The sequence below is a fragment of the Erigeron canadensis genome, chromosome 7, assembly GCF_010389155.1.
Source record: "Erigeron canadensis isolate Cc75 chromosome 7, C_canadensis_v1, whole genome shotgun sequence".
In the NCBI taxonomy this organism is placed as follows: Eukaryota; Viridiplantae; Streptophyta; class Magnoliopsida; order Asterales; family Asteraceae; genus Erigeron; species Erigeron canadensis.
The window spans coordinates 8,811,218-8,821,958 of NC_057767.1; positions in this window are offsets into that span (position 1 = coordinate 8,811,218).

Here is a 10,741-nt window from a genome sequence, read left to right on the forward strand (position 1 = left end):
CGAAGAAGACATAACTGCGAAGATGATGTAAGCGCGAATAAAAGTAGCAATTATGATGACACCAGCACGAAGATGACATTAGTGCGAGGATGACATCAGCGCGAAGTGAACATTAATACGTGATGACGTCAGCACGAACTCGTGATGACGCCAGCACGAATTTCTTATTCTGCAGATTTTTTAGATCGCGAAATTCATCAAATTCGAACCAAATCATGACTGATCGTTCGTAACGTGGCTCTGATACCACATGTTGGAATAAACGTGATTCGATTCGAGTGATAAAACATTTCAGATCGTCCTGTGAAACCTGTAAGAACATAAATCATAATTGCTATTTATTTCGGGTTTCCATGACAAGATGATTGAGTAATAATGGGATGAGTAATTCGGCTGTAACATGATGCACGAATTTAGAGAGGAGTGACTCACGAATTTTGGGTTTTGTGAGTGATTAGATTAACCTTAACTTAGGGTTAATGACTTTCTATTTATAAGGAGAGTATTTACACATTCAACCCCTTTACACCATTAGTCCTCTTAGTTTACAATCAACTAATGAGAAACCCTATACTACGTCTCTAAGAGTAAATACGCCCATTATATAATTTCTAGACATAGGGATTTCAGTTATCGTCAATTATCATATCAGGAATGATAGATGATCAATGACGGTTACACTAACGTGATTCCAACAACATTTTATCAACATGTCTAGTAAATTAACCACTAGGCTGGCCACCTTGGTGGTGGTTTTCTAAGGGTAAGTGGGTGGTTGCTGGTATAAACCAAAAGTATAAGGGTTCAAAGCATCTTAGATGTTTGGCGGCATCATCTATATCTTTATACTATCTATATATCCATATACGAGTACTAAATTTAAACCCGTCCTTTGGACGGTAATATAATAATAAGTAGACGTGAATAATAACTCATACATGTAATTATTTAATACTCTCATAGAAACACTTGAATCTATTATATAAATAAAACAAATTTCAATTACATAATTATTTTTAGAAAAAACCTTATTTGCCATAGATAGACTTTATCTTATCAGTTAAATTTTTTATATAATTGTATTTATCCATCATATTAATTTTGGTTTTTAATCTATCATTAAAAAGTTTCTTACAAATAAGAAAACTTAATGTAAAATAACATTATTTTTTAAAGATCTAATAATATATCATTTTTTTAGAATAACATCTCATTATTTTTATTTTCATTTTCTTTTCAATTTGATCATTATCATTTTTTGCAATTTAAATTTGATTTCGGAAAACATTACTTAATTTAGTTTAGTTTCTTAATTATCTTTATTTATTATTCTCTTAGTTTAGTTTTCTTAATAATGAGTTCAATAATGATAGTTAAACATTTGTATACTAAAAGAAATATAAGATGTATAATTACTATCTATTTCATAACCACTTTTACGTTTTTGTTCCACGTAAAAAATAATTTAGTTTGAGTGTTAGTCACCTATTTTAGAATTTTCAATTGTAGCATGATAACGGTTTATGATTTTTATTTTTATGGTCAACTTTTATAAAGATGTAAGTAGTGTTATATTTTTGTATACATATTTTGTATTCTCATCATTTAAATATCTTTGATATGTCCGGGTATCATCCAAGATGATAAGCTAGTTTAATGAATAGAACATAAAATATTATCGAAAGGTTACTAAATTATTTTTCTATTAGACGTATGGCTAATCAATACAATTAATAAAACAATAAGAATCCTAGCTTTATAACGCCATCCAACTCAACTTAAAAATATTTTTAGACTTTGCCACGTAGGAATTTTCTTACGTGTCGCCTCCATATTTTTTTCGAATATTTATATACAATATAATTAAATAATAATATAAATATATTTTAAAAATATTTTTAGACTTTGCCACGTAGGAATTTGCTACATTATCGATTTACATTTGATTTATTTTTACACAAATGGTGTTGATGATATCAAAATATCTTAGGGTAAATGTTATCAAAAGAAGTGTTTAATAACTACGGTAGGTTGAGTGATTGTAATATTGACATGTCAGAAAAGTCAAAAGGTGACCAGAATTTAACCATGAACTATAACATAATCAATTTCCACATAATAAACTTATAGAATACCTATTTACTAATGTATAAAATAACCTTTATAACTAGCCGCGCATCGCGCGGGGTAAAATACCTAGTTGTTGTATATAAAATTCAAAAGAATTTGTTTTAATATTCACAATAAGCTATTCACTAATTAATATAAAATATAAAGTTTTGTAATAATCTTTCTTCACACACAAAAAAAATCTTCTACCGAAAAAAATCACAAATATATAAAGATTCTCATCACTAATGAGGTATCACAATTTGTTACCTAATGAAGTTTATTCGCGCGGAGGTTGGATAACTAAATTTGAGCCGACTTGTTATCATGCAATTTTTTTTTTTTTTACTTTTTATTTTTTTTATTATTAATTAATGATTATTAGAATAAAGAATAATTTTTAAATAACTGCTTAAAATTAAGAAATTAATGTAACTATGACACATAATGAAAAATCTTATATGACATTCTCTCATAATTGTCAAATAATCATAAAACTATCATCTCCTAGTTATACTATCATGGTACCCGCGCTATGCGGCAGTGTTCGTGGCGGCGAAAGTGTTGGTGGGGGACGACTGTTGGTGGTAAAGGCGACGTCGAGTAGTATAAATAATTGATGTAAATAGTTAATTGAGATATTCTAAAGGATTAAAAAGTAGTAGTGTAATATATCATTAAGGGTATTTTGGACATTTCCCCAGGTAACTTTCAACATGGAAGGCTATTCTTTTTATAATATAGTATAGAAGTATAGATTTAGATAGAGAGACTACTCTATAAAGCAAACCATCCATTCCCTTTAAGTAATTAAGATTTGAAATAACCATATTACCCTTTCTTCTTTGTTCACTAATTTAAACATATTAACCAATTAACCTATAATACCCTTATTGAAATAAGTTAGAACATAAATCCTACAACCCTTAAATAACCATATTAACCTCTCTTACATCAATTAATTTACATTCACCACCACCGCCACCTCCGCTCATCAACGCCACCACTGCCACTATCGCCACACCTTCGTTGCTATCACCATTACCGTCATATCGCGCATGCATCTGTCTAGTTATAATATATATTATATATAATAATAACTTAGGAAGCTCTTAACTACGGTAAAAATTTCAATTTTTAGTTATGAAATAATGGGAAGGACGAAAAGTGGAAAAAAAATTAACGAATCTGGGCAAATTAACGGAGAAAAACTAACAAAGTTGACGCAGTGACCAAAAGTGAAAAAATGTGTCAAGTTCAGTGTATAATTTGCAGTTTTTGAAGTTTAGTGACTAAAAGTAAAAAATGTGTCAAGTTCAGGGACCAAAAGTGTAATTTTCCCTATTTAATATAATATATTTTAATTTAACTTAAATACATATTGTTTCAAACTCCTGTTTACATATTATTCAAATAAAAGCTTTTGCATGTTTATATGTATTTAATATAATATAGTTTAATTTAACTTAAATACATATTATTATATTTGACCAACTATATAAATTAGAATGATTAATGTTGTGTTAACCTAATAATTAATTTGAAAATAATACAATTATAATGTTCTAAAGGTTTTTATAAACATTTGATCATATCCTTTATATTCATTCAAATCTAAATCTATGTCTAATATTAAAAATTAGCGACTATCATAAAATCATCACGGTAATTATCTTTTTCCCCTCTTCATGAAATTGTTTATGTATCAAGTTTTTTTTTCCCTATGTTTCCTAAACCTATTATTATTTGTGTATTGTTTACTCATTAATTTCTCATAACAAAAATGATATATAATTATTATATGTCTCCCATGTTTGATTCTCCAACTTATTTTTACATTAACTTTTTTCATTTCAATTTCTTCAACTACTTGAATATTATGTGTAGTAAATGATATATTATTGGTTCACACTTAATTAAGGTTTCGAGTCGTTATCATTTGTGTTTATCATAGGTGTGTGTTGAAATGCACAACGTACGTGTTCTTTCCAAAGTGTTCAGTAAGTTTTTTTTTTTTTTTTTGTTTAACATTATAAAACCACCCTATGTGTGAGAGTTTTTATATTTGTGATCAAAAAAAAGCACGTATATTTGTATTGCTATAACTTTTATTTATTTATTTTAGATTTTCGGTTGTATATATAAGAAAAATCATAAATATATAATTACATCCGAATTGTACCGTATTTCATTTGTATATTCATAAGATTGGATGCATGGGGCGTCATTTAGTTGAAAAAACTTATTTTTTTTTATCATATTTAGAAAAAAAAGCAAAAACAATACTGAAAAACAAAGATTAATTACCTTGTGGCGATCGGACGACGTTTTTCATTTCCATTGACAACTTGGTCCTGCTCCAGAGTCTATGGGATATAAACTATTAATAATAATAATAAAGATAATCTCAATTTTTATTTCTATCTCTATTTTTATTTTTATCTCTATGTATCAATACTAGTCTTCAGCCCATCCGATAGATGGATAGTCTCAATTTAAATATACATATATATCAAAGGTAAAATCAAAATAATAAATAACAAAACATGGACAAAACGAATTTAAAAGAATAAACCCTTTTGTAGTAGACGAAAAAGTCATAATCAAACTAAGATTGACAACAAACTAAATCAAAATAGATGAAAAATAAAAATTAAAGTGATATAGAAAAACACGAACAAATACCAAAAATAAAATTAAAATGATATAAAAAAACTGTATGTTTTTTTTATTAATAAAATTTACTGAACTTGATTTGTTATTAAAGTGGGAAGGATATGAATAATATGAATATGAATTATTAATAAAAATTTAGGTTATATGTAATAATAACTTATTGGGAGAGTTTTAAGGATATTATATATCTTTAATATTCAAAAGATTTTTTTTTGATATAAAAAAATTATGATAGAGTTTTAAATACAATTATCGATTAAAAAGTAAATAAACATAAAAAAAATATTGAGAAAAAAAGAGAGATCAAAGGTGAATATCAAAATAAAAAATAGCAAAACGTGAGAAAAATACCAAAACATGAACAAAACAAATTTAAAAAAAATAAAAGATTTTTGTAGTAGAAAAAAAAACCATAATAATCAAACACGAATAAAATACCAAAAATAAATTTAAAGTGATATAAAAAAACTGAGAAATTTACTGAACTTTATTTGTTTATTAAAGATATGATAAAGAGGATTAATATGAATGAGGATAATTCATAAAAATTTATGTTGTATATATAATAATTCCTTGGAAGATTTTTAATATATATCTTTTAAAATTTAATAAGATTTGTTTTGATTAAAAAAGATTTATGGTGTGGTTTTACATATAATTATTTATTAATAAGCAAATAAAAATTTAGAAAAATCTAGAAAAAAAAGGGAGATCTCTAGAATAATTATGAGAGAGTTCTAGACCTAAAAAAAAAAAAGCTTGGATTGAGGTCCTCTAAAATTATTATTAACTTCACCTATGAAGTTGAAAAAATCTTGATCTTTGAACTAAAATCAAAGGTTAAGATTCAAAGTTGATATTTGAATCTTGACCCTTGATTTTAATCCAAATGTCAAAATCATTAACTTTACCTATAAATTTAATAATAACTTTAGAGGATCCCAATCTAAAAAGCTTTAAGGGGTGTCAAGTGTACATTAACTTCCTTTTTTAGCTATAAGATATATAATAAAGAGAAAAAGTGAAGGTGATATTGTTATGCACCCAAGTTGGGTGAAATCTCTATCACATGCTAATTTTTTCATATTTAATGTATAATGAATAAGTAATTGATGCCCCATGTTTTTTTATAGATTAAAAGAAATTTCACCCAACATTGGTGTATTACCGCCACCTTCACTTCCCTACTACTACACTAAAATAAGATTGAATAGTTTTTGAAACAATATGTGCCACAAATTGTTTACAGTCGTATTTGACATAATTAATAAAACGCTAAGCTTTTATAGATATAATACTAGATTTTAGGCCCGTGTATAATACATGACATTACAATATTAGATGCTAATTTCTTATATTTTAAAGTTTAGTTTAAAATTTTTATAAAACTTTGAACGTTATATTGAAATATTTTTTAAAAATATTTTCATCGAAGTTGGTTACTATGATATAATTATCGATATTTAAATATTACAAAATCGTAATATGTTTATTGATGACGTAGACTGTAAAATACTTAGCGATAATTGAATATAAAAATTTATAATAAGCCAATGTCATTTTATTTGTTTTATGATTACACTTGGCGTATCACATTCTTATTTTGCACTAATAAAAAATAATATCTTATGCTGAGTTGAAACATATCATAAATATATGAATTAGATTATGATAATGTTATAGGAGTTTCCTATGCAGATAATTTTTTATTAAAAAAAAACTTCAAAAAAAGATAGTTGTACAATTACTTTGAAAATATTAATATATTTACATTAAATTTTATTTTTTAAATTAATTTTCTATTTATGAGATAGAACGTAATATTAGGACATACATTCGTTTATATTTTATTGAATATATATTAGTTATTATTCTATTGGATATATATTTTATTATTCTTTATTTATTGTATTAAAATTATTAGGTAAAAAGTGTAAATTTATTATGGAGAACAAAAAAGTGTAAATTAAAGTCAAAATTGAAAACAAGAGTCAACATGATAAATTTATTTTAATCAAAAAAATTTAATCATGATTTAAACGGGTATGTGACACATATATGGTTTGTAGGTGTAACATCTCAAACTTTTTTATTGAACGGTTGACTTGAGTCATTAAGTTAAACTTCGCGTTTGTATAAGGTTCCAAACCTTCGCACCCTAATGAAAAAGCCCTTTCTTTTTTATCCTTTAGATGTTTTAAGGCTTAAATGTGCTTAACGACTTAGGGTGAACAAAAATCAAACCGGAAACCGAAAATAAAAAAAACCAAAAAAATCGAACTGCCAAAACTAAAAGCAGAACCAAGCCAATAGTTTGGTTTTTAACTTTCTAAAAGCCAAACGGATTGGTTCGGATTTCGGTTTCATATGTATTAATTGACCTTAAAAACTGAACGAACCGAAACAATATATATTTTAATTTATTTTGCAATCTATATAATCTTAATGTTATATACATCTAAGATTACGTAAACTATTTTTGAAATAGTGATCTTGTTTATGAATAAAAAAGCATATACTTTGACAACTTGCATTTTGGTTTCGCTTTTAGTTTTCAAAAAATCGAACGCATTGGTTCGGGTTTTAATTTAATATGTTAAACCTACCTAAAAACTGAACTGAACTGAAACTTGGGGTGTTCAAAGTTGGATATCTGAAGCTTCGGATATTCGAATTTCAGATAGTGGATTTCAATATCCAAACATATATCCAAGTTTTTTGGATATCCGAACTATCCGAAGTAGTTTAATTAAGAAATCATCTACTGCCGCTTTAGAATTACTGTAGATTTAGGTATTGCAATATTCCTTGTGAACAATCCTGTATATACCAACAAACTAACTAAAAGTTAATTACCTTGAGGCGATTGGATGACGTTCCCTCATTTTCACTAGCCACCAGGGGTTGCTACAATAAAATGAATTGAATCAACAGAATATAAATTACTCAAAAGTTCTTTCTCCACCTTATATTCAATTTCCAGTTTTGACTTGTTAAGTATTCAACTTTCAATAGAACTATATGAAAATAATACTTATAATGTCTAAGGAGAGCTAATAGCATGGGCACACGCACTAGATCATCGTTGATAGTTAATACCAAGTGATTGATTTAAAATCTGAGTATACAAATAGGTAAATAATGAACAGAGTCTTAAACTAAATAATGATTGACGGTGAATCTAGCGAGAATCTAGTTAAAGGGTAGAGAGAATCTAACAAGAATCTCTACTAGATTTGTTTAGTAAATTTAACGAAAATCTAACCTGTGAAAAAGTCTTCCAACAAATTAACTAACACAATGTAATGAATGTCATTATGCATGTGATATATGTTTTTGATGTTACCGTTCTCGAAATTTAGGACTAGACTAGATAATCTTTCTCACTATACCAAGTGGTTGCGGCCTTTAATTAGCTTTTATAGTAGTTTAATTAAAAAATTGTAACAACCTACAGCCTTTTTAAAATTACACACATTAGTAGATTTAGGTATTTCATGTGTCTCTGCGAATGATCCTTTATATACGAGCTAACTAACTAAAAGTTAATTGCTGTGATGCGATTGGATGACGTTCTTTCATTTTCATTGGCCACCAAGGGTTGCTGCATCAAATTGAATTGAATCAACGTGATATAAATTACTAAAAAGTTATTTCTCCACCTTTTATTAAATATCCAATTTTGACTTGTTAAATCTTGAGCTTTCAATTAAAACTAGATGAACATGATGCTTATAATGTCTAAAGAATGCTACTGACGCAGCCACACGCACTAGGACATCGTTGATAATAATACAAAGTGATTGGTTTAAGATATGATTATACATATAGGTAAATCATAAACACATGCTTGGACTAAATAATGTTTGACAGTGAATCTAGCGAGGATCAAGTTAAAGGGTAGAGTGAATCTAACAAGAATCTCTACTAAATTGGTTCTATAATTCTAATGAAAATCTTACCCGTGAAAAAGTCTTCAAACAGACTAACAAACACAACCTAATGAATGTCATCATGCATGTGATATATATTTTTAATATACTGTTTTCGAAATTTAGGACTAGACTAGCATATCATTCTCACTAGACCAAGTGGTTGCGCCCTTTAATATGCTTTTATGGTAGTTTAATTAGATAATCGTAACAACCTACAACTTCTTTAGAATTACACACACTAGTAGATTCAAGTATTGCAAGTGTCCTGCAAACGATCATGTATATACTGACTAACTAACTAAAAATTAATTACCTTGTGGCGATTGGATGTTCCTTTATTTTCATTGGCCATTAGAGGTTGCTGCATTAAAATGAATTGAATCAACGGGATATAAATTACCAAAAAGTTCTTTCTACACCTTATGTTAAATATCCAATTTTGACTCGTTAAGTTTTTAGCTTTCAAAATTTTCAATTAAAACTAGATGAACATGATACCTATAATCTCTAAGGAGAGCTACTGACGCGGACACATGCACTAGACCGTTGATATTAATACAAAGTGATTGGTTTAAGATATGAGAATACATAAAGGTAAATCGTAAACACAAGCTTGGACTAAATAATGTTTGACGGTGAATCTAGCGAGGATCGAGTAAAAGGGTAGAGTGAATCTAACAAGAATCTCTACTAGATTTGTTCAGTAAATTTAACGAAAATCTAACCCGTGAAAAAGTCTTCCAACAAATTAACTAAGACAATGTAATGAATGTCATTATGCATGTGATATATATTTTTGATGTTACTGTTCTCGAAATTTAGGACTAGACATTCTTTCTCACTATACCAAGTGGTTGCGGCCTTTAATTAGCTTTTATAGTAGTTTAATTAAAAAATCGTAACAACCTACAACCTTAGAACTACACACATTAGTAGATTTAGGTATTCAAAGTTTCACTGCTAACGATCCTGTATATACGAGCTAAGAGCTAACTAGCTAAAAGTTAATTACCTTGATGTGATTGGATGACGTTCCTTCATTTTTATTGGCCACCAAGGGTTGCTACATTTAATCGAATTGAATCAACGTGATATAAATTACTAAAAATTAATTTCTCCACTTGATATCAAAAATCCAATTTTGACTAGCTAAGTCTTCGACTTTCAATTAGAACTAGATGAACATGATGCTTATAATGTCTAAGAAGAGCTACTAATGTGCGGACACACGCACTAGACCATCGTTGATAATTAATACAAAGTGATTGGTTTAAAATATGAGTATACATATAGGTAGAACATAAACACAAGCTTGGACTAAATAATGTTTGACGTTGAATATAACGAGGATCGAGTTAAAGGGTAGAGGGAATCTAACAAGAATCTCTACTAAATTGGTTCTATAATTCTAACGAGAATCTAATCCGTGAAAAGGTCTTCTAAGAGACTAACAAACACAATGTAGTGAATGTCATTATGCATTTGATATATATTTTTAATATTATTGTTCTCGAAATTTAGGACTAGACTAGATAATCTCTCACTAGACCAAGTGGTTGCAGCCTTTAATTAGCTTTCATAGTAGTTTACTTAAAAAATGGTGACGACCTACAACCGTTTTAAAAATACACACATTAGTAGATTTAGATATTCCAAATGTCCTTGCGAACAATCCTGTATATACCAAGTAACTAACTAAAAGTTCGAGGCGATTGGATGACGTTTCTTCATTTTCAATTGCCACCAGGGGTTGCTGCATTAAGATGAACGGAATCAACGAGATATAAAATACTAAAAGTTTCTTCCTTCACCTTATATTCAGTATCCAATTTTGACTTCTTAAGTTTTTAAGTTTCAATATTAAGTCTATGGAGAGGTACTGACGCGGACACACACACACTAGACAATCGTTGATAATTAATACAAAGTGATTGGTTGAAGATATGAGTATACATATAGGTAAATCAAAAACACAGGTTTGAACTAAATAATGTTTAACGGTGTATCTAGCAAGGATCGAG